General features: G+C 39.6%; 1 long non-coding RNA gene across 2 annotated transcripts in view; it reads right to left on the reverse strand.

Moving 5' to 3' along the window:
- The window catches only part of LOC143661475 (uncharacterized), an 83,764-nt gene that overhangs the window by 21,651 nt on the left and 34,611 nt on the right, over nucleotides 1–27,502 (reverse strand). The window contains exon 2 of one of the 2 annotated variants that reach the window (XR_013164623.1): nucleotides 13,669–13,805. The exons of the other annotated variant lie outside the window; for it this stretch is intronic. This is a non-coding gene — a long non-coding RNA (uncharacterized LOC143661475). The remainder of the gene's footprint in view (nucleotides 1–13,668; nucleotides 13,806–27,502) is intronic. 2 annotated transcript variants of the gene reach the window in all.

The following is a 27,502-nucleotide window of genomic DNA, read 5'->3' on the forward strand; positions in this document are numbered from 1 at the left end:
ATGCTTTACAACCCATAATTTTAAAACATTGTAGCTGGTTGATCTATCATTTCCATTTTACAGAAAGGGGTTCTACCTCTAGGCATATTTTTAATCAGAAGAAATGCAAAGACTATGAGGGAAAATGCAGGTTTTTTAAAAATGGAAATAAAAATACAAAGTATTTGGATGTCTTGCATTTGATCAAGGCAATGCACTGACATTTTTAATTTCATTGATACTCTCCTGAGCCTAGTTCTCCCACGTCTACTTGATTTTCTATCAAATTCCTCACTTCTCAAATAGTCTTTCTTCTTCCAAGATTTCCAGAATACCAAGAGAAACTCTGATAAGCCTTTCTCTTATAGCCCAGGGCTTTCTTTTAATAGGTATGTGATCAAAGACACAAAGCCATTCCAGCTCCTAGCTAAATTTAAGCCATATGATACTAGGAACAGAATTCATAATCTTATATGACAAAAACATCACCCTCTAATAGAGCTCCCAGCACTTCAAAATCTCTATTTCCTTCTTGGATCAGCAGCCAGAAGGCATCATAAAAAGAAGCCTATTCTCAAACTTAGCTCTACCCAACTACAATATCCTAGAGGTAGACAGAGCCTCCCTCCGTTGGAAGTCTCCCAGTTACATATTTCGAAAGCAAGCTTTTGAGTCAAGTGTGTCCTGAGAGGAAAAAACCACTTTAAGTAAATTTTAGAACAGCAGACCATGTATCCATCCGTCCCAGGAGCAGCTAAACCCAGAAGTGGTGGTATGTGTATTTGCACCAGCCAGATTTCCTATTTGGGAAGGAAGGGCCTATTCCCCAGCTGCTGGGAGTGCTGTAGACAGGCAGTTCTCAGTTCTCAGCTCCCTTTGAAGATTGTGTTCCTTGAAGAGAGCCTCCATGGTCAAGATCGCATGTCTTCTTGGGGCACCCTGCATCAAATGAGCCATCGATGTGGTGATATGATTGTCTTGCTCAGTTGCTTAAATAAGGGTGACTCTGCAGGATCATCCCAGCCTCAGAACTCCCCAAGGGCTGGCTGAGGCTTCCATGGAGACTGCATTGCAGCTCACCCTTCTCCCTCTGCCCACCACTGCTTCCCCCTCCTCCCTTCCATGGCTGAGGATCCCCAAAGCACTCCCTAAAAGCCTTGTGCATAGTAATTTCTCACTCAGGGTCTGCTTCCCAGGCAACTCAGCCTATGACTAAACTTAATCACTCTACTTCCTAGGAATTCTCTGGGTCAAGGAGCAAACCTTTCTCCTCAGCCTTTTCTGAGTTAAATCAGCATTTCTAGTACTAAATTTGCCCAGACTAGTTTATCAAAAGATGGGAAGGATGGGCGTAGTTTCATAGAACAGGGTAGGGAGACAAGAGGAATTGAAGAAATAGTGTGCAAATGAGCACCAAACATTTTATTTTCTTACATGACAGACTTCTTTTGAGACAGATGAAGGTCAGAGGTGCTTAACCTGAGATTAATGGCAGGTAGACATAGGAGGATGGCTTAGTATTTAGAAAACCACTCTGTTTCTACTTAAGACCTGGAGACTGAGGGTTGTGAAGTATATAGAAGGAGCCCCTTAACCACTGGGAAAGGTCAGGCTGACCTCTTGGGGTATATCCCATTCCTGGGGACTGTGGATAACAGAGATGCCAGCATTCTAAGCCACCAAGAGAATGCCTTGATTCCCTCATTTACAACTGCTCCCAAAGTCTAAGTGTTTTAGGTCAGGTTCCTTAGAAGCAGAGTTTGGGATAGGGATTAGCAAGCAAGCAGTTTATTTAGACATGCATGCAGGTAAAACCTGCAAAGGAGTGATGGAAGGCTAGGTCTGGTGAAGATATGCATTCAGCTGAAGTTCACCTGCAACCTGATCACACACGGAACCTCGGAGCATGAATAGAAACACAGCATCATCCCGTGTTGTATCAAAGGACCCAGCCTCTCATACCAATAAGAAAGTCATTGGCTGTAGGCTGCCTTTTGTTGGGGTGGGTGGGGGTGGGCAGGAAGCATAACTCCCAAGCATTTCTAGAGGAGGCAGATCTCCTAAGCTAAATGCTTGCAAGACACATACAGCTCTGAGCTGCTTCGCAGCCAACCCTCACGGCAGCTGGCAGATAGGCACACCAGCCTGTAAATGGAATTGGGGAGGAGGGCCAAAGTGTCTACTACACCAAGCAAATCCATGTGAAAGGTGCCGTGCAGGAAGGTGATTTCAATGTAAGTCTGGATCACAGAAAACATTGCCTCAGCACCTCCTATATCCCCATTTTTATCCCCAGCTAGTCAGAAGTGTTTGCTTCTCTTATACGATGTGCCTTGCAAACATCCTATGCTCCTGTCAGGTAGGATCTTTGCAGGTGTTTCTAAAGCCCTAAAGGAGGAAGCGCCAGGTGGGAAAATAGACAAAAAAAAAAAAAGAAAAAACGGGGCCCACTCAGTCATTTTTCAAGAATTATTATTGCACAAATTGACCACACTGAATGATCCTTTAAAAAAATTGTGACTTTTAATAGCAAAGTTCCTTCTTAATTTATATTATTCTTATTGATCAAAATATCAGAAATGTGTGATTGTAGATTTGTCAGAGTTATAACATTCAAAAAATATGCTAAAAGACCTTGTTTAAATTCCAACTCAGAGTCATAATATTTTACTTCCTAAATTAAATTTTAGCTTCAAATGGAGCTAGTCACCCAGTACATGATGCCTCAGAAACAGTTTCCAATACCTTAACATCATTGTCCAACTGAATCCAAGGCCAGGAACAGAAAGGGCTGGGTTCCCCGTGTAACTCTAGGCAAAGTTCCTTAAAGTTCCATGCCTAACATGAGAGATTTTAACTAAGTGGTTCATTTACTCTTTTGTTCACAACTATCTATTAAGTGCCTATTATGTGCAAGACACTGTGCTAAGCCAGGGATACAATGGCAAGCAAGAAAGACAGTCACTGGCCTCATGGAGCTCCCCATCCAGTAAGGTAGACAGACAGCACAAACAAGTTCAAAAAGTGTTGACTGTGATAAATACTAGGGAGGAAGTAGACAATAGGAAATAGGAAATAACGGGAAAGAGCTACTTAAGATAATATTACCATGGAAGAACTCTGTATACAAGTAATATTGAAGCTCATATCTGAGCCACCATGTAAAGAACACTCCAGAAAGAAGGAACAGATCACACAAAGATCCTGAAATGGGAGTGAACGTAACATGTAAAGTGAGAAATAGGATTAGGATCAATGGGGTATGATGAGCCAGGGGCACAGGGGCACAAAACAAGACTGGACAGAACTAGATCTTGTAAGTGAGGCTAAAAGAAGACAGATTTTACCCCAAGAGCAAAGAGAAGCCATCAAAGGATTTCCAACAGAAGCAGGACATTATCCAATGTACATATTGGATCATATTAGCTACTATATGGTGAGCTGGCTGGAGGTGAGGATGAGTAAAATATAGGAAACCTGTAGAAGGACACTATTATAACCCAGCAAGAGATGGTAGTACTCCACTTTTATGTGCTGGCTGTAGTAATCGAAAGGAGTGGAAAGAAGATATATTTTGGAAGTGATGACATATACTGATTATGGCTTAAATGTAGGGGATTGTGAAAAAAGAAATAAGAATCAAGAATGATGCTTGGCAGAAACTTGAGCTGATATGTGCATGCGATTGTTCATAGTGGCATTATTCACAATTGTCAAAAGATGTAAGCAACCCAAGTGTTCATTAATTAATGAATGGGTAAACAAAGCATGGTAAATAGGGACAATGGAATATTATTCAGCCATAAAAAGGATGGGCCTTGAAGACATCTTGTTGAGTGAAATGAACCAGACACAACAGGACGAATATTGTACAATCTCACTATTACAAAATACGTAGAATGAGCAAATTCATGGAGTCAGAAACTAGAATATAGGTTACCAGGGGCTCAGGTCGGGGGAGAGAATAGGAATTAGTTCTTAACTAGTATAGAATTTCTGTTTGGGATGATGGAAACGTTTTAGAAATGAACAGTGGCAAGGGTAGCACAATATTCTGAATCTAATTTACAGCACAGAATTATATATGTGAATGTGGTTAAAAGGGGAAATTTTAGGTTGTATATATGTTACTAGGATAATTTTTTTAAAAAAAGCCATAGGTCTGTACAGAGAACCCTAATTTAAACCATGGATTATTGCAAACAGTACAGCATTAATAATATTTCCTCATTCATTGCAACAAATGTACCACACCAACACAAGATGTTAATAATAGAGAGGGGGGATATGGGAACTCTGTATTTTCTGCATTTTTCTGTAAACATATGACCTGTCTAATAATTTTTTTTAAAAAAAAGAACAATGCTTCAGTTTTAAACATAGACAACAGTGATGCTATTTACTTGTATAGACTGGTGAAAGTGAAGGAAACAAGTTAGGAATAGAGTCAAGAATTCATTTTGGATTAATTTAATTGCTTAAGAGACATGAAACTAGATATGCCAAATAAGCAAATCTAGTTATATAGGTCTAACAATCAGTGGAAAGATTTCATCCACTTATCATTAGTATTATTAGTGTTATTTTTACCATTACTACCCGGCAAGGCACTTACCCTCTTAGAGACTCAATTTCTTCATAAAAATATCTACTTCTTAATTCACGGAGTCAAAATGAAATAATACATGAATGAGGACATTGCAAACACAGATTAAATGTATGAATATGCACATATGATTCATAATCAAACATTCCATGGGGAAACAGAAAACCCTATTTACACTTGAGTCCCTCCCAGCTATACCCATACATTAGTTCATACTAATTGCACCACCCTAAGTGTTAAATCAGTGAGAATGCATCCTTTTCAGCTTATGATGTGTAATCGGCTCTAGACTGTGATGTGTCTGTGTCTGTTCCCACTAGATACTTGGTGTTTCTGAGGAGATTCAAAAGGTTAGTGTAAGAGGAGTGCTAAACATTGAAAGAAACACAGTAACAGAAATAATTGCCAAAGTTCACCAGCATATGTCAGGTATCAGTAAATAGGAAATACTCAAAGGATAGGGCTTCCTTCAACAGATAACAAGAGTCTATAGAAAGATACTCTTCTCTGGACTTCACTTTCCTTATCATACTGAGCCACAAAATAATCTTTTCCAAGTGCAAATAAGAAGTATTTTCCTGTTAAAAGATCATGTGTATATATAAAAAACACTCCCTTGGCTTCTGAAAAACACCTTCCAGTAAGATGCAAAGTAAGTGCTGAAGTTCCAGTAAGTTCTGAAGAGTTAACCCTATTTATACAGGGCTCTGCCTTTTTGAACAGACCTTCTGGAGTCAACCAGGCTAATTGATCCTCTCCGTGGGATTGCTCTGGCAGACAGAGTCTGGTGCCAGTGTTGTAAAAATACAGACACAGACAAGAAGGGTACTGGAGTTTCATTACCAAATACCCTAAACTGACAACCAGATAAAAGGATCAAAGATAATGAAGTGAAACTTCTGGAAACCTGTCATGGCAGCTGGAAATGCTTATCTCAATGGTCAGTTTCTGCAATATTCTTGGTCAACTGGGCTCCTTTTTAAAATGGGCTAAGGGACAAAATATATTACTGCAGCTGTTGTTGGTCACAATAACAACATTTTCAGAAACGTACTGGGCTTCCTAACCTTTGCAGTAGGCTCTGAAGACACCTCTCGAAAATGCAGAAATTGAAATATTACAAACAAAATGTTTTGATTGATCAGATTAAGCTTTTTAAAATTTTGGTGTTTTAAATTGTGGTGTTTGATTCATTGCTTATGTAAAAATGCTCAAGTATAAGGTCCTACCTAAACAGCAATGCTAGAATTCAATATCTTGAAGAATTTCCAGGGTATCTTAGAAAATGTTAGGCTGATGTGACTGAAATTTGAGACAGAGAACTAGAAGGCTTCCAAACTTAGGGCAGTGTGACGGGATGGGGGTAGAGAAAAAGACTCTTTCCGTGGCAGAGTGCCACAGGTTTTCTCAGATGTACAGTTTTTCTCAGAGACCTACTTTGACCATCTTCCCCCACATTAGTGCTCTCCAGAGTGAATGATGCAAGATCGCTTCGCATTTATTTTTGGTATACATTTGGTGGTGAGCATAGTATACCAGAATAGTTGCACAGGTATTAATTTAGAAGCTTCTAATTTTCCTGATACTGATAAATGATCCACATATTTTAATATCTTTGCCCCGGGTCTCAGGATATGGCCAGTGATGTTTTAAACGTTTATAAAGTGGCTTGCCCTAAAACATTTTTCATTAGCATTACAGCAACCAACACAAAGGTTGTAGTTCAAGGACAGACTGCCTTTCCATAAATTTGAAAATGGAGCCTCTTCTTCCAGGTGAACCTACAGTTTTGAGAACTGAACAGAGGCCAGATTGAATGATGAGAAAAGCACACAAATGTCCAAATGTGTGGGCTCTGCCTGCTCCATCCAGCTAAACTTCAGGACAGAGACCCCAGTGGCCTCAAAAGATGGCAGCTCCTTTGTGAATTTGCTTGATCTGAGTCCAGAGGCTGGCCCTCAGCTTCCCAGCCTCAGAAAGGAGATTTTGTCAACACCAGAGACAAATCCATTCACTTTGTCCTCAGTCACAAGGTTATGGAATACATTATTTTGCCTCCAGAAATATAACTGTCACAGAAACAAGAATTCTCTGTGCAAGTAAAGTGGGCATAACTCTCCATCACAAGCAAAATTATATGGGAAGCCAAGTCATAATCAGAAAGGAGGCATACATCAAAGGAATCAAATTCTAAATGGCATCAGGTAAAGATGGCCAGATGTCTGCAGGAGGGAAGGGTTTTACCAATAGGAGCTAAAGTACTCTGGCTACAGCTTCTTGGTTCCATCCCCACATTAGGAGTGGTCTCACCGTGGGCTTTGCAATATAACCACACACCAAGCCAAAGAGCCCTTGGCCAGATATTCTCTTCCCACACATGCTTAGAAGGTGTTCTAGTTTGCTAGCTGCCGGAATACTATATTACAGAAACAGAATGGCTTTGAAAAAGGGGAATTTAATAAATTGCTAGCTTACAGTTCTAAGGCTGTGAAATTGCCCAGATTAAAACAAACCCAAAGCATCCTGGAAAAGATACTTTGGTGCAAGAAGGCTGATGATGTTCAGCGTTTCTCTCTCGGCTGGAAGGGCACATGGCGAACACGGCAGCACCTGCTGGCTTTCTCTCCTAGCCTCTTGCTCATGAAGCCCCCCAGGAGGCATTCTCTTTCTTCAGCTCCAATGGTTGCTGGCTTGTGGACTCTGCTTCTTCTGGTATGTCATTCTGTCATCCTTCTCTGCTCTCTCAGAATCTCCAAAGGTCACTGGCTGGTGGACTCTGTGATTCTCTCAGCCTCATGGTTCTGATCGGCTCTGCTGTGGCTTTCTCATCATTCTTAAAAGGCATTTTCTTCAAATATGTCCCCTCTTTAACAGGATCCCAGTAAACTAATCAAGACTCACTAGAATGGGTGGAGACACACCTCCTTCTAATCACGTTTAATACCCACAATTGATTGAGCCACATCTCTGTGGAGATAACCTAATTAAGTTTCCAACCTATAGTACTGCACAGGGATTAGAAGAAACCGTTGCTCTCGCAAGATTGATTGGGATTAAAAGAGGGCTTTTCTAGGGTACATAAATCCTTTCAAACCAGCACAGAACGGTACAGGCAGCGTGTCTCTCACTGATTCTTTGTACAACCCTGGGTAGTAAAAACATTCCCTCTTTCTAATAGGCAAATGTATTTTTCCTTTAGGTACGTTACAGCACTAAGCCAGGCTTCCATCAGCCCTGGAGGCAGGGCTGTCCCTCCCAGGACCCTGCATATCACTACGACTGTTCCTTGAGCTTAAAGTTTAACTTTCAGAGCAAAGAATTTTCCAGTATTTTTGCAACTTCTTCAGGATACCGCACCATGACCCTAAGTACAAAAACCAACGTGTTGTTCCCGATGCCTCCAGGATTGCGACAACCTTTGACTGCCAGGGGTCAGGTTCCCAGACGCCAGGCCGCCACCTACTCTCCTATAGACGCCATGGTCCACCGTGGTGGCTCCATCGTGCCCTGGGGCAGGCTCCCGAGAAGGTGCTTTCTCATCGTTAAGATTTTCCTACTAGGCCATCCTCCACATAACGAAGACTGTCTGTGAGACAGGCACCTCCTTTTGATAAATGTATTATAACTCTGGCAACCAGGAGTGATGCAATAAGGAGAAAGCAATGTATTTAGACTCAAAGAAAAATAAATTCCATCGGGGAAAAATATGCCCATTCATAAAGGTGTTTATCCTAATAGGGCCAAGTGGGAGAAATTTATTTATTTAAACCCCAAAACATTTCTCCGAATGATATGTTTGACCTTAGTTTCGTGTCAGAGTTTAGTAAAAGAATGCATCTCTATGTATTTTCATTTTCCCATTAATATAGGCTACATGGAAAGAAAATAAATAAGTAAAAACTAAGTCAGTGAAGTCAATGTGAATTTGTTATTCATGTTTTACAAGTTGACAGTTAAAAAAAATTGCCAAAAAGTACAGGGGCTCATAGATCCCCAGAGTCAGCTTCTTCTGTAAACATAGTTTCTCTTGGGTTAATAACATGTCCTTGGACCAGTTTTGGGCCATTGCTCTGCTTTCCCATTAGATCTCCTAAACATGCATTAAACGTCTCTTTTCATTTTAGTGGGTAGGAATTGGCTGCCTATTCTTTGTAATGATCATTTCTACCTTTGAACAAATGGTCAAATTTGTCACTGATCATGCATGAAAATAACTATCTGGGCTGAAACCTGGAAAAATTTATCAGGCTTTACTAGTTGATTTGCTCTTTTTTGAAGATAAAATAGCATCTATTACTTAGAGCTGTGTTAAACCCTTTCTGGATTTCAGTTTTCTTTTTTTCCAATGTATGCAAAAAATAGTAGTTAGTTTCTCCTATGCCAAAAGCACTGTGCTAGACAGTGGGGAAAACAGAAGTGAATTGAGCCTCCAGGAATCTGACACTGTGCTAGGAGAGAGGTAAGGTGTGTCCACAAAAGCGATCATATGAGGCAGGATGAACTTGGAGTCAGAGAGAGAAAGAGCAAGGATCCCCAGGAAATCAAAAGGAGTCTCTGTCCAGCGGGAGGATGAGGGAATGCTGTCACCACAGAGTAGGAGGCATCTGAGTTGGGCATTAAGCCACGAGTCAGATTTCAGCAGGCACAGATGGGAGGACGAGGCATTCCAGGCAGACAGAATGGCATGAGCAAGGACAGAAGTAGAAAGCACAGGGAACAAACAGCAATCCAATTTGGCGAGACCATGGTGTACTGTAAGGGGTGGTGGAGCTTGGGAGATAAAGGTAAAATGAGGATAAAATATAAGGGGGGGTTGAATGCATAGTGAAGCAGTATAAACTATTCAGTGGGCAAATGAGAAAAAGTCAACATCTTTATCCAAATGCATTTTAGGACAACTGATCAGACTGTGGTATGCAAAGTGGGATAGAGGGGGAGAGGAAGAAGGCAGGGGAATGATGTGGGGTATATTCCATATATGAACTGATTCCTTGGCTTCCCAACAGACTGCAGTGGCCAGAAGGGGAGTCTGGAAGGCTGTAGGGTTTTTTCTGTATGCCGTTCCTTGCTCAGCCTATTTTCTGTTCCCATTCTAACTACAGGAGTCAGAAAAAACAAAATCCATGGAAAGGTTCAGCAGTCCAAAATGCTAGATGTACATTCTAGGGAACTACTAAATCTGAAGAGGCCAGAGGTGGGTATTGAGGTCAAGTGGCAAAGCAAAACTTTTAGAACCAGGAAATCAAGGACAAACACAAATTAAGTCCATCGGGAACAAACTGCGGGTGGGAAGAGAGTCCTGCTGGCTTGCCTAGAACAAAATGTTTAAATTGTGTTTTCTTTGTGATGATAATCTAAGAGATTTATGAAAGCATAAATCATGCAGATAATCACATTATAAATTAGCACTTCCACTCAATTTTGATGCCTGTGCTTGCATTTTTCTATTGCAGTGGTACCACGTGGTCCTATTTTAATTTACATGGGCGAATGAGGAGAAAGAAGAGGGAGAATTAAAATAGAAATGATGCATTTGTGCTAATACAAGGCCAAAGGAAATCACGGTGAACTAATGAATGACCACTCTATGGTCTAACTGTAGAAATGCAGAACTAAAGACTCAAAGTCACAATGTGATCCACAACTAAGTCTTCTTAAATCAGTGTAGAATTTGGATTTCATTGGTGTAGTAATTTTCTTGGTATTTACTCTGTACATATATTTCAGTTTTATAATTGTTTACTAGCTATAAGCATAATGAATATATACTTAGTTACATTTGCTCAAATACAAGTACCATTATCTTAAAGTACAGTCAATGGAATGAGGGCATTTTTTTTTTCTTTAAAGTGGGCCCACACAACAATCACATTTCAACGTAGCCCTAAACATGTATTTGGCTTGTGGCTTGCTTTTATGGTGGAATTATGGACTATTTGCTTAAATGGTCAAGGCAAATCGCCACGCATATATTTCACATTTTAAGAGTTCAATTGCTCATTTTGCCACGCTACAAACTATCAAATTAATATATGTAATTAAAAAAAGTGTTGTTCAGTATCTGTTTGTGTGTGACATTGAACTAGTTTATTTACTGTATTATTTAGCCAGGTAGCCCCTCCTTTACAGCTTTCTAAAACACAGCAACAGAACCTAGATTTTGAGAATGTGTATTACATGCTGAAATTCTTCATATTTTTCCTTTTTTTCCTATTATATTCAGATTTCAATAGCAAGTCAAATCAGAGAACACAGAATAATATAATGTATTCCTACGGGAGCGAAACAGGCAAATAAAGTCAGCATATCAGTCACCACTTGGATATTATTTTTAGCATGGCCAGTGTGAAGTTACGTTTAGTGGGTTTCTCAATTACACTACTTGGCTACCAGTTCTACTCTGCGCAATTAGCACCACTATTCATATCTCAGCCCATGTTTGAATTTGGCAGCATTGTCAGCTTAACACACCTGTTTTCCCAGCCCAGGGTATCAACTAAGCAAAAACTATCTCCTGAATTATATAAACTATGTTTGATAGTATTTCTGACAAGTGTTTAAAGGAAACAGTGCTGAGATATTTTTTCTTCATTGCTAATATCTTAATAAAGAGATAGTAATTTCATATGAGCTTCCCAAAATATTAGCTAAATCATCTTTAAACTACCCACATGAGTTCACTGGCCCCATCATCTCCATTGTATAGATTTGGAAACTGAGACACACTGGGAGTGGGTTTCAGGTTGTGATGTCTTAAACATAAGATGATGCAGCATATGTAGCACATTCTTAAAGTTTCCTCCTTGTGAACGAACCCTCATAGTAAATGCTTGTAGCAAGTGGTGGAACACGTGTGACAATTCAAGAAAGATCAGTTTTAGGGTATGGAAAATCAGTGGAAGATGTTAGGATACAAATGTTTAAAATTGAAAAAGTACATATATTAAATAAACTCAGCATAAGTATAGAATCAAGTAATGCCCAAAAAATCACAAATTTCTAAACTAAAAACTTTTAAGTTTCTATCTCATCTTTGAACAGCTAATAATGCCCTCACAGTCTTCCAGCCAATTCCCATACTTAGGCCATGTTAACTGTGCTTGAAATCTTGAATACCATATTAACTCTTGTTTCTCAAATCAGCTGATTTCCACACAGGTCTATTCTCTTTTCCTGGAGCACACTGAAGTAATTGTTATTTTTGGATCCGTAAATTTTATAGTAAAAGATTTTTATTCCAGCCCAGCAGTTTCCAATCAACTCATTCTGCGCCTTTATACCAAGTCTCTGCAAGATTCAGGAGTCTGCTTTTCTAACGGGGCTGCTTATTTTCAACCATAACCAAAATAGCCTCCTAGAATCCTGATGCTTCAGCCCTATAATCAAGCAGCTCCCTACTCAGAGTGAATTAAAAGCATCCAGAGCCCCCTCCTATTATAAAATGTCTCCTCCATATACCTGCCTCAGTACCAGAAACATCATCGTCAGTCATGGTCTTCGGGATGAAATATTACACTTTGAACAACCTGTATCAACTTGTAAACTATCAAGGCAATATATTAATCCATTGATTATTAAACAGAATCCTCTGGTGGAGCTTTTCAATATACACATCCCGAACTAACCCTCCAGAACATATGGTTCATTAGTTGAGGGCAGAAAGTATACATTTTGAAAAACCCCACATCATTGCAATGTTCATCCAAAATTCAGATATACTGGATCCTTCATTGTACATCCAAATGCAATAGAATGGATTTGTCCTTTCCTAAGTGCTATGAAAGAATGGGACAGGGAATAGGTAAGATCTGATGGTGAGATGGCAGTTAGGAAAGAAAACAGTTGGCCAGTATGGTTTATGTCAGGAAAAACTGGGAATTCAAGGACAACATGAAAAACCTGGACACTTGGAGAAGCAAGGGACATACGAATAGAGGAAAGGAAAGAGAAATGTTAAAAGTACATCCTAAATTTTCCTGAACTGGCCTCCCATATGGAAAATTTACAATCTTAAAAAGTATGATAGACGAGTGTATATATTTGTCCAAACTCACTGAACTTAAAGTATTTATTACATGTAAATTATAGCTGGATGAAGTTGATTTAAAAAGTAATATATAGGGCGGGCCGCGGTGGCTCAGCGGGCAAGAGTGCTTGCCTGCCGTGCCGGAGGACCCCGGTTCGATTCCCGGCCCCAGCCCATGTAAAAAACAAACAAACAAACAAAATATAATAAAACAAGAAAATGTTTAAAAATGTTTCCCTTCCTTCCATCCTTCCTTCCTTCTCTGTCTTTCCTTCCCTTCCTCCCTCTCTAAAAAAAAAAAAAAAAAAAGTAATATATATATTTCATCCATATATATATAGATAGATTAAAATTTTTTATGAATTTTTTTAAAAAGTATATTAGACCTGTGGAAAACCGTTTGGCAGATCTTCAGTAAGTTAAACATAGAATCACCTCATAACCCAGCATGCCACTCAAGGGTATATATCCAAAAGACTAGACAGCAGGAACTGAAACAAGTACTTGCTCATAGCAGGACTACTCACAACAGTCAAAAGGTGGAAACAATCCAAGCGTCCATCGACAGGTGACTAGAAAAACAAAATGTGGTAGGTACGTACAGTAGAATATTACTCGGGCATAAAATGGAATGAAGTTCTGATACATGTGACAACATGGGTGAACCTTGAAAACATTATGCTAGGTAAAAGGAACCAGTAACTAAAGATCACACATTACGTGATTCCTTTTATAGAAAATATCCAGAATAGGCAAATCCACAGAGACAGAAAGCAGATTAGTTCTTGCCAGGGCCTGAGGGAGACGGGGAGGTGGGGAGTGGCTACTAATGGTACAGAGTTTCTTTTTGGGGGTGATGAAAAAGGTTTGGAACAAAATAGTGCTGATGGTCACACGAAATCGTTGATGTAATGCCACTGAATTGTACATTTTTAAATGGTTAAAATGTTAAATTTTATGTGATGTGCATTTTACCATAATAAAAAAGTTGCTTATGGATATATGGTTTTATTCAAAGTTTGCCCTTTCGTAAGGAACACTGAAGAAATGCACTCACCGATGAGCTCCAAATTGGCCTGTCGGCTCTTCTGTAGTCCATTCTTTCCCTTCTGTGTTGAATGCACAGATTGCGTACCGAGTGGAGCATGAACAAGAAAGACTGGTCAAACTCAGCTTCTCGGGTTACCCTGTGCCCTAGATGAGGAGGTGAGCAGAGGAAAGTGATAAGTATGCTTGAACAGCGTGGGTTCTCTAAGTGTCACCAGGCTTTGCTAAACAAACCTCCCACCCACTTTGGAAACTGCAATGATTGGCAGGCAATGACTGCAGCCTGCACCCTGCAATCTAAGCCCATCCCAACAGAAAGGAGGATTCCAAAGCAGCAGCATCAGACAGAAGAAATGCCAAAGAAAATTTCCCTCTGAGCAGGCACTGTCTATGTCCTTACAGGGTCAGAAGGAAACAGAAGTTCCCCTTTCTCTTTTATGCTTCCTTGCTCTGTCTTACACTGCTTGTTCAATGCAGAAATGTGAAAGGCTGAAGCTATTTTCTGGGGAATCCAGAGAATTCTTCCATTCTCTAATTACTGGCCTCTAAAGTATTCAGCTATGAGACTTCAACAGTGGAAAAAAATATTTTTCTTGAAAGGAAAGTCTTCTGATTATACATACAGATAGTCCCTCATTTCATTACCGAGGCTGCTCTCCATGGGTTTATAGTAGCCAGGTCTTCAACTCAACGCTCATCACAGTTCATCACCTCTTTGCTCAATTTAGATAACTTAGATAAATACAATGCACAGCTTAAGGACATATGTGCTTGGGCATATGCAAAAGAAAACTTAGAAAAAATGATAATTAGAACTCAGTTACTGTAAATGTGTTTTAAGAGAGTATTTGAATGGAAGCTCATTCAACAAAATGTTTACAAAGATCCTTTTACGGTAACAGGATATTGGTGATATGTGGCTATTTTTCCTTTCCTTTCCTTATGTGCTCCTTTATTTTCTAAATGTTCTGTAGTAGGTATATATGTATGTGTACATGAAAGCTCAAATGACTATTTTTACCATTGTTTCCTCATGACTTTTATTTATTTCCAGTTGGCGTCTATCTTTCTGGCTCTTGGTCCTCTGTGGTGCTATCTTAACTTTCCTCATCTTTTCCACTTCATATCTTTGATAGCTGCCTTAGTTTGCCTGTCTGCTATGACAAATATCACACAGTTGATTGGCTTAAGCAACAAGAGCTTGTTGGCTCATGTTTTTGAGGCTACAAGAAGTCCAAAGGCTTGCGTGCTTCAGACCTGGAGTGTTCTGGGATTGGCAGTCATCAGGGTTCCTGAGCTTGCATCTCTACTTGATTTCTCTCTCCTCGCATCTGCTCTTCCAGTTTCCACTCATTTCCTGCCTCTCCCTGTGGCCTTCTCTGACTGAGGCTTCCAGTTTCTTCTCTGTATGTCTTCCACTAATAGGGATTAAGACCCACCCTGATTTAGTTGCCCACATCTTAAATGAAAATAGCATCTTCGAAAAGGTCTTATTTACAATCTCAACCCCCAAGAGTGCAGATTAAGAACATGTCTTTTGGTTGCTAATTTGTAGCAGCTCCTTATATATTCTATATATTTAACCTTATCAGATATATGGTTCATGGTTATTTTCTCCCATTCTGTAGGTTGTCTTTCCATTTTCTTGAGAGCATTCTTTAACATACAAGTGATTTAATTTTGATGAAGTCCATTTTATCTATTTTTTCATTGTTGCTCATGCTTTTGTTGTCATATCTAAAAAATCATAACTCGATCTAAGGTATGAAACCCCCCCATGTTTTCTTCTATAGAATGGTGAAGCCGCTATGGAATACAGTTTGGTGGTTCCTAAGAAAATTGAAAATAGACCTACCATATGGCCTGGAAATCCCACTTCTTGGCATATAACCAAAAGAATTGAAAGCAGGGACTCAAACAGATGTTTGTACACCAAAGTTTATAGCAACATTTTTCAAAATAGCCAAATGATGGACACAACCCAAGTGTCCATCAATGGACAAAATACAGCCTAGATACACAATGGAATATTATTCGGCCATAAAAAGGAATGAAGTCCTAAGGCATTCTTCAACATGGGTGGACCCTAAAGACATCATGTTGAGCAAAATAAGCCAGGCACAAAAGGTCAAATACTATATGATCTCACTTATATAAAATACCTATAAGAACCAAATTTCATTGAGACAGATGGTAGTTTGTGGCTACCAGGGGCAGAGAGGAACCGGGCAGGAAGAGCGAATTATACTGAATGGGTTAGAAGTTTCTGTTTGAGTATTTGAGAAGGGAGAGGATGTGGATATTGATGATGGTAGCACAATATTACAGAATTGCACACCTAAATATGGTTACAATGAGAAATTTTGTGTTCTGTATCAGTTATTGCAATATAAAGTTGTTGTTTGTTTAAAAGATTAAGTACAAGTCTATGTTTGGGTACATAATTCAATCTACCGCAATGGTTACCAGAGTTTTTTCAGCTTAGAGAGGTCTTTAGTAAATATTGTTAAATGAGAAACAGAGAAACAGAGAAAAGCACATATGGTATTCTGCCATTTATCTTAGAACAAAAAGGGGGTACAGGTACACACACACTTATACATGTATTCTAGTTTGCTAGCTGCCGGAATGCAATATACCAGAAACAGAATGGCTTTTAAAAGAGGGAATTTAATGAGTTGTTAGTTTACAGTTCTAAGGCCAAAAGAATGTCCCAATTACAACAAGTCTATAGAAATGTCCAATCACAGGCATCCAGGGAAAGATACCTTGGTTCCAGAAGGCTGATGAAGTTCAGGGTTTCTCTCTCAAGCGGAAGGGCACATGGCGAGCACAGTCAGGGTTCCTCCCTCATCTGGAAGGACACATGGTGAGCACAGTCAGGGTTCCTCTCTCATCTGGAAGGACACATGGCGAACACAGCGTTATCTGCTAGCTTCTTCTCTCCTGGCTTCCGGTTTCATGAAGCTCCCTGGGAGGCATTTTCCTTCTTCATCTCCAAAGGTTGCTGGCTGGTGGACCGTGCTTCATGGTGCTATAGCATTCTCTGTTCTCTCCAAATCTCCCATTCTCCAAAATGTTTCCTCTTTTATAGGACTCCAATAAACCAATCAAGACCCACCCAAATGGGTGGAGACATGTCATCACCTAATCCAGTTTAACAACCACTCATGACTAAATCACATCATCCAGGGAGATGATCTGATTACAGTTTCAAACATACAGTATTGAATAGGGATTATTCTACCTTTATGCAATGGGATTTTGATTAAAACATGGCTTTTTCTAGGGGGCATACATCCTTTCAAACCAGCACAGCATGTACCTGCTTATGTTTTTAAAAAAGAAAGAAATGTCATGTGTAGGACCTGGACAGAGTCAGGGGATAGGGATAGGAGCTGGACTTCTTGAGTTTGGAAATGCAAATATTTTACAAGAGCACAAAACACATTTTAAAGTTAAAAAGTAATTCCTAAACATCTAAAGCAAAATAAAACAAATGGACCTAATTATGTACTGAGATAGAAGCATAACCACATAGGGAAAAATTATTTCAAGTGGTTTTAAAGCCTAATAATTAAACTGTACATCCCTGGAGGGATATAACCTAAGGAAAAAAAACTGAAAATAAGTCTTAAACTGTTTTCAGCAATCATATTGTTAGTTAATGATACTAACATCCTGAAAATAGTATTTATGGTATAAGATAAAACTAAGAAATAATTATGCTAATGTCGTTAGGATCATGAGAGAAAGAAAGTATTTTTAGATTAAAATTTTGCATTTCTAAATATGAACTATAAATACCAGTATAAACACATGATGTGTTTTCTCATGAAAAATTAAAAATATACAAATATATGTCCTGGCTGTATCCATTGAAAAGGCCTAGAAATAATCACCACTCCATGGGCAATGAACACCCTAACACTCAGATCGCAGTCTCTAAATACCCACTCCCACCAAAAGAAACCAGGTGTACTTGGAAAAATGGCTCATTCTGCATTTGTGGTGTGAAACCTGGAGCATTTTGTCATATTTGCGAACAAAAGGAGTTATCAAGGACAATTGTGATTGTCAAAGGGCTCAAGAGCCAATTGGAGAGAATTCCACTGCCAAAGAGGGGACATGCTGATATATGTGTAATAACTGCAATGGATTGAAATGAATCATATATATTTAAATCCCCGAGTTTGCTATGATACTAAAAATATATTTCTAAGGAACCTATACAATCATTTGAAAACTAGTAGGCAGAAGAAAGAATTAAGCATTTACTTTGCCTTTCCTATACTATACTTCATGATAACCAAATGGTTGAGGAGGGAAAATATTTCTTTAAAGAAATACTCTAATTTATAAATTAAGAAGGGATTATAGAATTAAAATACCATTTTGCAGGCTCTGATAAAATAATGAATGCAGGTAATGATCGTTGATGGCTCTTATCATAAAAGAGGAATAACCAAATTTGTACATCCTCCTGGAAGTAACCACCACCACCATCTATAAACAGAAGTCCTGTCCAAAAACTAAATCTAAATCTGAAGATCCTCTAGATCTAACGTTCAATTATAATAGGGAGAGTGGGAAGAGGTGCTCATTAAATGACAGTTTGAGGGCATAATCTGCAAAATGAAGAATGTGGAAAACTCTCCAGAAAAAGTCCAGTTTCTTCAATAAATAGACTGCAAGGCAAAAAAATTGTGAGGGGACTGCCTATAAATTATGAGAAAATTAAGAGATATATGAATCCTGGGTTGAACAACTGTGAAAAAAAATGAGACAAACCAGGAAGTTTGACCACTGATCAGATAAGTGATGATATTAAGGGATTATTATTGATATTTAGGTATGATAATAGTAACATGATCATGTACCTTTAGAGAAACATACAGAAATACTAAGAATTGAATGATTCAAAACAATCTATTTGCAGGAAGTAAGATGAAACAAAAGTTAGATAAAATAGAATTTATCATGAACTGAAAATTATTCAAGACAAGTGATGAGAATATGGGTATTCATTGCACTATTTTTTTTTCTCCTTTGGTGTAGAGATAATAATAATTCCAGAACACTGACAAATATCCCCACAGTAGTCCCCAAAAACTTAAAAACATCTTCTTTCTCTGGGTGAATATTAAGGCCTGGAGAAACATCTGACAATTTTGTAGCTGAATACAGAAAGAGTACAGGGTTAGGGGAACATGCTGGCCAACTTAAGGTTCGTGTGCTGGTCTGAAACTGTTCTGTCCCAGAGAAGCCATATTCTTTAATCCTGATTCAGTTTTGCTGGGTGGGATCTTTCGGTTAAGTTGTTACCATGGAAATGTGACCCACTCAAACATGGGTGGGACCTTTTGATTAGGCAGTTTCCATGGAGATGTGTGCCCACCCATTCAAGGTGGGGGTGCTTACTGGTATCCTTTAAGAGGGAGCCATTTTGGAAAAGGCTTCAGAGCTTACATGAGACCCAGACTTTTGGAAATGAAAAAAGAAACTGCCCCCAGAGAAGTTGTTTGAAACGAGAAGCCAAAGGCCCCAGCAGGTACCAGCCCATGTGCCTTTCCAGCTAACAGAGGTGTTCCAGACCCATCGGCTTTCCTTGAGCCAAGGTATCTATCTGTCTCTGGATGTCTTAGTTCGGACATTCCTATAGCCTTAGAACTATAAACTTGCAATTTAACAAATTCCCTTTTTAAAAGCCATTTCATTTCTGGCATAGTGCATTCTGGCAGCTTTTAAAAAAAAAAAAGCTAATACACTTGGCTATGACAGGCATGTCATCAGAACTTTCAATCTAGGTCATTAAAAGGTTGGTTCACCAGAATGAGTTTCAACATTAATTTTCTAACCAACCTAGGGTAGTGTTGTAACACTTTCTACCTCTTACTATAAATACCTTATGGAATTTCCTAACCAAGGGTGGGAAAGGGAAACAATATTATTTTAAAGGATCTTGGCAGAATTTCTCAGAGGAACAGACTTGCTTTTTGTTAAGCAAAATACATTAATGAGCTACTTAGGTAGTATAATGGTCATGGTCTAGAAGAAGAGAGAAGAGCAAAGAGAGGGATAAATGCCTTTTTATGTAATAACCAAAAAAAATAATAAGAGAGAGAAGACTGTGGGGTACACAGAGAATAGAATGTCTCAGAAGAGGAGACACAGACCCAGCATCAGAAGAAGAGAAAAGAAGTAAGAAAGTAGGTAGTGAGGGGACTCATCACCCTGGAGGAAAGTGGTTTCAAGGAGTAAAGACTATCCATAAAGAAGTACCCAGTGCTAGCTCTGCTGTGGGTCTTTTGAGAACAGAGGAGTCTAAAATTCAATTATGAAGTATCTGCTGTGCCGTAAGGTGATGTGACCCTGAGCCTCCATTACTGCCATCCATCAATAAGAGCACTAACTGCCCACATAACCAAATGTGAGTCATTCTTGCTAGAGAACCAAAGGCAAGGCAACTTCTCTTTATGTTGAGTTAATGTGGGCAGAAGGAAGAGACAAGCCACAGAGGGGGAGAGATATATTAAGAGGAAGCAGAGAAAGAGCGACATGTGACCAAGAGACAAGTACAACTCTCAGTAATCTTCAGACATGAGTGGAGAAGGGTGAAGGAGAAATTTATGGACAGAGACTTGAGCCAGTTCATTTTATTAAAAGATACATATGTAACGATGGTCAGTTTACTTAAACACCATAATTACATGGAATCTTAAATAGGGTGTGAGATCTTGTTGGTTTGTACAGGTTAGTGTGATGCCCTGATAAATCCCACAGTAATTTTAGTTAGAGAATAAATAAGTATTTGCAAAGTCCCCTGAGGGGCTGGGGAGAAAAGTAGAAATATTCAACTTCCCTAGCTAGGAAATTTCTAATATTCTCACAAGCAGTGGGGCAATCAATTTAATAGGCTGAGCCCTTGATCTTGGGGTCCACGCCTATGAAGCTTATTCCTGCTAAGAATAAGCTAAGCCTACTGATAATCATGCCTAAGAGTCACCCCCAGAGAACTCCATTTGTGCTTAGATATGGCCTCTCTCTCTAAGCCAACTCGGCAGGTGAACTCACTGCCTTCCCTCTTGTACGGGACCTGACTCCTGAGGATGAGATGGGACCTGGCATCATGGGACTGAGAAAGGCCTCCTGACCAAAAGGGAGAAGAGAGAAATCAGACCCCAAAAAAAGTTTCCATGACAGAGAGATTTCAAACAGAGTTGAGGGGTTATTCTTATGCATTATATAGATATCCCCTTTTAGTTATGGTATATTAGAGTGGTTAGAGGGAAGTACCTGAAACTGTTGAGTTGTGTTCCAGAAGCCTTGATTCTTGAAGACAACTATATGCCTATACAGCTTTTACAGTGTGACTGTGTGACTGTGAAAACCTTATGTCTGGTGCTCCTTTTATCCAGGTATGGACAGATGAGTAAAAAACATATAAATAAAAATAAATAAATAATAGGGGGGAATCAAGGGCAATAAATTGGGTAGATTGAAATATTGGTGGTTGTGAGAGGGAGGGGTAAGGAGTATTGTATATATGAGTTATTTCTTTTTTCTTTTTATTTCTTCTTCTGAAGTAATACAAAAATGTTCTCAAAATGCCGATGGTGATAAATATACAACTTTGTGATGACATTGTGGGCCACTGATTGTGTACTGTGGTTGGACTGTATGTGTGTGAAGATTTCTCAATAAAAATATAAAAAGTAAAGTTTTTTAAAAAAAAAAAGATAAATACACAATAAAAGATGATTTCATAAGGCTAGAAGATTTGGAAATATTCAAGCTAACACTTAGAGTGCCTTGAGAAGTCACCTTAGACCACCAAGTTCTTATCCTATACAATTAATTCTATTAAGGCCCCAGAGATCACTTAACAGTTTTCAAGCTATTCCACAAAACCCTTGGTTTCTCGAGGGGGCTCGGGAGCTTCTAGAAGGGGTACGGATTTGGACACCTTATTCTTGCTTCATGAAGAAGAGTTCTATTTTTAATCTATACTACATATTAGCATTCTATGTCCTAGATCTTATGTTTTCAAAAGAGTTTTTAAAAAACATTGATCTCATCTACTTTCCTTATGTTACAGAAAGGCAGAGTTGAAAAATGCTCAGTAACTTTCCTGCAATCACATGGCAGAGCTGGCAACAGAAGCTAGTTCTGATTCCCAGTCCATCCTTCTTCCTTCTCGACTGACAGCAAAGATACCCTCAAAAAATAAATGTGCACTCAGAGCTGGATTGATGGTGGTTTTACAGGTTCTCGGCATCAGACAGAAGCCTCTACGGGCCAGATATCAGGAGTCTTCCCAGTGGATTAAAACCAGATGGTGGATGAAGGCTTGCAGGCCAAGGCACACCTTTGCCCTCTTTCTGCCTGATGCACATATCTATTCTAATTCTATTTCAAGAAGTAAAAAAAGCCTGAAGCCAAGTGAGAGATCCCCAAGTTCTTTCTTATCTATCAGTCTGGCAAGGACTTGAGAACTATCTTCTTCCCATCCCATGAGACTGTCTGAACTGCCTTCCCTTGCATTCCCCAAACCTACTTCTAAAAGAGTAAGCCATTATCTTTCCACCAAGTTCTATCTTCAAAGCCAGAAATTAAGTTTCATGGAAATTTTCCATCTTAATGGAAAAGAGAACTGGATTAAAAGCCAAAGATCTTGATTATCAAGAGTCCCACCATTAGTGGTGTGATCAGAAGTAAGTTAATTAACTCTGCATGCTTCAGTTTCCTCATCTGTAAAATGGTTGTAATAGTACTTACCTCATGGGGTTTTTTTACAAGGAGCAAGTGAGGTAAACCACTATACAGTCTCTTCCAGGAGACTCCTCCAGGACATGATAGTCAGTCTGTAAATATTGCTTGATCTTTTTATTTTCCATATTTTAATTCAGCCTCACCAAGAAGTACTACGGAACCTGCTTGGCATTCTGTCGTTGGTCCTCAGCTTGGGCAAAGAGACCATTGGCAGGCAGTAGGATCATGAAGATGCATTTCTGGTTGATGAACGAATCCTGGATGTGCTTCATAGGATGTTCATATATCCACACTAATAGGCAAAGGTTTTGCCAGTTTCTCTCCAGAATGTAGGATCAGAAGAGAAAAGGCAGCATTGTCATGACAGTTGACTATCTGTCCAGACCACTCTTCCTCTGGTGAGTCCCTCGCGGGTTCTTTTATTTTAATTTTGATGGTTTCCCCATAGTTTAAGCCCTGTTCCATTTGTATTCCTTGTGGGCCTTTGGCTGAGGAAGCAGCAGCTCTTATCGTGGGAAGAAGCCAGGAGTTCCCACAGATTTGTGTGGACATGCACAAAGCATTTTAAGGCCTAGGATCAGAACTCACACAGTCTCAGTCCTGCTATATTCCATTAGCCAAAGGAATTCACAATGCCGAGTCTGCATCAATAGGGTGGAGCAGTATACTCTTCTCATGGAGGGAGAGGGATTGAGGGTGAATAATTGCTGACTATGTTCTAATCTACGACACCTATGTACATGCCCAGCTATTCATTGCTTACATACTCAACAATTCTCTATACCCCAACATTAACATCTTCCTTGTCCCCATGTCCCCAAAACCTGCATGAGATCTATCCACCATGCCCATTCAGCATTAGGTAAGAGGTATGAAGTAAGTCTTTCTGCTGGTTGCATGTAGCCATCACTCAAAATAAATGCATGTATAAAGGATGTGTAGTTTAAACACTCACATACTCACAGACCACAGACATTTTTGTAAACTCGCCAGTGCTGGGGGAATCCTCCAGCTTGTGGTCTGGCCTTTTATGTGGAGTTTCACTTGAGTATTTGCTTTGAAATGGGATAAACATGATTATTCACAGGGCAATTACCACATGATACATTTGCTAACCCAGAACCTTTTCCACAGGAAACATCCCTCCTTCATCCCATAAGCTGCATTCCTGCTGCTTCCCAGAGATCCCACAAAATGACTTCATGGGTTTCTACTTCATTTGGAATAGCGGGTAATGTATTTGTTTTGCACAGAACTTGTGTATCCTTTCTCAGGCAGAATTACTTTTGTCGTGTTTTATTTTTAAACTTGAAAAAAAAAAAGAAAGGAAATCAGGAGGTAAGGAAACTCTGCTCTCATTTTACCGACTGAATGGTCAAGGGGGTCAGGCCCTGGATAGACTTGATCTCCTGGTTCTTCTTCTGCTTTTCCTGCCAAGTTATATCTTAAAGTCTAAGAATAAGAATTCACATCAGCCTGGCCCAAAATTAACTTCAGAACTTGTTTACCTGTTATTTCACTTTGGGCCGTTATGTTGAAGGAGAGCAAACATTTCTTTCCCCTTCCTGCATGCTCAGGACTTAAATTAAGAAAAATGTAGCAGGAGACTTGATGGCAACTAAAACACCTTAGTCCCAAGAGAAAGCACACAATGCAGCAGAAAGCACCCCAGCCCTGTAGGCAGGCAGATGCCGGTTTCCTCTGTCATGTCAGGCAACATTTCTTAAAGAAATGCTGTTTGTCACTTACTGCTGTGTTAACAAATCACCTCGAAACCTAGTGACTTAAAACAACTGCTACCTTATAATTGTAACAGTTTTGTGGGTCCAGGATTTGTGCCGGGCAAGCAGGGACAGAGCGCCCCTACTCCACAATGTCGCTCGCCTCAGAGAGCTGGGAATGGCTGGGAAAATTCAACTCTGAACATCTGTCTGGAGCCTAGTTCTGGTGATAGTTTTGGTTTCTTGGATCATGTCCAAACAGTAAAACAGTATCGATGAAAACTGGAACATCCGAGACGTCTTCTGGGCTGAGTGGACTAGAAGACCATGTCTCTGTCTTTTCCTCTCTGTTTGTCCCTCTCCTCAAGTGGCCTCTCCATATGGCTAACTAGGGGCTTCCTCACTGCATGGCAGTCTCAGGGTGCTCAAACTTCTTATATGGCAGCTGACTTTCCCCAGAGTAAAAGCAAAAGCTCTCAGGTCTCTGAAAGGTTAGATCCAGGAAATACAATGTCACTTGACAAGTTATTGGTAGAGCCAGTTGGTCACAACGGCTCACCCAAGGAAGGGAGAAAATACCCCACTTGGTGATAGGAAGGGGGCAAAGAATTTGCAGCCATTTTTAATATACCACCAACTCAGGTTCCTCATTTTTCAAATAAGGGCAACAACCCCTATTTCATATGACTTTTCTGAAGATTAGATAAGATGAGTGTAAAATAGTTGGCATATAGTTGGCATTCTAAAATGATAGCCCTTATTACTGAATGAGTTTGTGTGAACAAGAGAATATCTTAAACTCAAAGACCAGATCTTGGTCTTCCTGATATGAAAGGGATGAGAGAATAAAATTTTCCAAGAATCTCAACTTATACATACAAGATATAATTTATTACAAATGACACTACCCTGTTGTTTCCTACTCATTTGTTACTGTTGTTTTCAGCTCAGATTAATCTAATATCAATTCATTATCATGGAACAGGCCACAATTGTGGTGAGACTGATCTATATTAGTCTGTATCAACTGATCTATATCCTGTACCAACAAGGACATTCATATTGATAGCAGATGTAACTTATGTTTGAGATTGAAGAATTAACTCACTTAGCCTGGGGGTGACTTGAAAATCTTGAGCATGCAGAAGAGAAGGAGCAGCAAGGGTCCTCACTGTCAGTAGCTCTCTTAGTACTATTATGAGCTGCTCCTGAATGGCACATTTGGTTTCCTGCCTCATTCACCAAGGTGGTAGGATGATCTCTGAAGAAGCTGATGTCCATTTCTCCCTCTCCATTTCCTCAAATAACTCCAGAGTGACTTGTAACCCATCATCCATATAGCAGGGCTCCCAAGGGTCACCAATGACCACCAGGTCCACAAAGACAATGGACACTGCTGTTTTCCTCTGTGACTCTACACAGCAACACTTGGCACTGTTGACCCTTGATCCATTTTGAAATGGTCTTTCCTCGGTCAAGTGGAAAGTATCAAGTGATACTAAACATTTCTGGTTTTCTTCCTGCCAGCTGCTCCATCTCATTCTCTTCACAGGTTCATCCTCTTTTACCTGACAATGAAATTTGAGTGTTCCTCAAAACTTGGTTCTTGGCGTTCCTTTCTCACTCTATACTCTGTCTCCTGGCAAGCTCATCCATGACCCTCCTTCAATAGCCTGCTGACGGAAAGTTAGCTCAAAAAAATTTTACATCTCCAGTCCAGATCAGTCTGTAGGACAACTTCTCTTAGATGTCTCAAAAGTACTTTAACTCAGTATGTCCAAAGTTGAATCCATGATCTTCCCTCACCAAGCACAGTATTCTTCCAGGCTATCATTTCTCTGCCTACGAAACCACCATCTCTACAGCTCCTCAAGTCAGAAACTGATATAATTAAGTTGAGTCATCCTTGAGATACAGATGATAGATCCCAAACTGACTTCCCTACCCTATCATTTTCCTTTCTGTATTAGTGTTCTAGGGTTGCAGTAACAAATTAACATAAACTGGATGTATTATTTTCCAGTTCTGGAGGCCCGAAGCCCAAATTAAGATGCCAGCAGGGCCACACTCCCTCAGAAGGCTCTGGAGGAAAATCCATTCCTTGCCTCTACCAGCTTCTGGTCACTCCAAGCTTTCTTGGTCTGTGGCTACATCACTTCAATCACTCTCCATGGTCATGTTGTGTCCTCCTCTTCTGTCTCAAAGTTCCCTCTGCCTCTCTCTGATAAGAATATATGAAATTGCATTTAGGATAATCAAGGATAAGCTCCACCTTTCAGGATTCTCTTAACATAAAAGATAATAGTCACTCTCTTTTGCCATCCAAAGTAATATTCACATTTTCCAAGGATTAGGATGTGGATATATCTTTTGAGGGCCCACCACTCAGCCTACTGCAACTCTTATTTCTTGATCTCTCTAAAGCCACAAACCTCTCACTAAGCCTATTGTTATAAGCTATTCACTATTATACCCTAATCAGTATTTTTTTTCAAACTACAATTAATAGGCTGTGATATAAATTAAGTGGCTGCCAACCAGCACCTTTTTAATGAAATAGAAAAGTCAAGACAAAATAGAAAAGAAAATAAGGGAGTGGATCATGATACTCATGAGAAAGTATTCTCTTGACACTTTAATTTCTGGGGTGTGTGGTATATACTGGGTCACAACGTAAAATGTATTTCTTACAAGGGATAACCTATAACAAATGTTTTGTCAGTCACTGAGGCAGCTCATTCTGCTTTCCTGCAAAAGATTTTCATAAGGCAACCAGAGAGATTCTTTCAGTACAAGATCTGATGTCACTAACACCAATAACCACAGCTGGCCACTGTCCCACTGACACCTACCCCTTCAGCCCCAATCCCATCAGGACACATTTGTCCTCTTTTTCTGTGCTCCACCTTCGCAGGCCTACTTTCAGCTCTTTCTGATGTTCATGCCTTCCCACACCATAAGAAAATCTCATATGCTCTTCCTTTTGTTTCCTTCTCTTAATGCCTATTTAACTTCTGTTATGCACCGTATCTTATTCACTGTGACACATTTGCATTTTTACATTTTTTGTATGATAACTGATTAATGTCTGTCTTTCCTACTAGATTTGAAGGTCAAGGTCAAGGACTCCTTTTCACACCTATCTCTCTCCCCAGCACATCGTAGAGGCTTTATTAATGAGTCAGCTAGATCTGGATACAAATTCAAAGTCTGACACTTACTGTGAGCACATTACTAGCTTCACTGAGACCCACGTTTTAATCTATAAAGTAGGGGTCATAACACCTCTTGGGGCTACTGTGAGAATTAAAAGAGATAAATATAAAGTGTCCCACACATAACAATGCTTAA

This window comes from Tamandua tetradactyla, chromosome 2, assembly GCF_023851605.1.
Source record: "Tamandua tetradactyla isolate mTamTet1 chromosome 2, mTamTet1.pri, whole genome shotgun sequence".
In the NCBI taxonomy this organism is placed as follows: domain Eukaryota; kingdom Metazoa; phylum Chordata; class Mammalia; order Pilosa; family Myrmecophagidae; genus Tamandua; species Tamandua tetradactyla.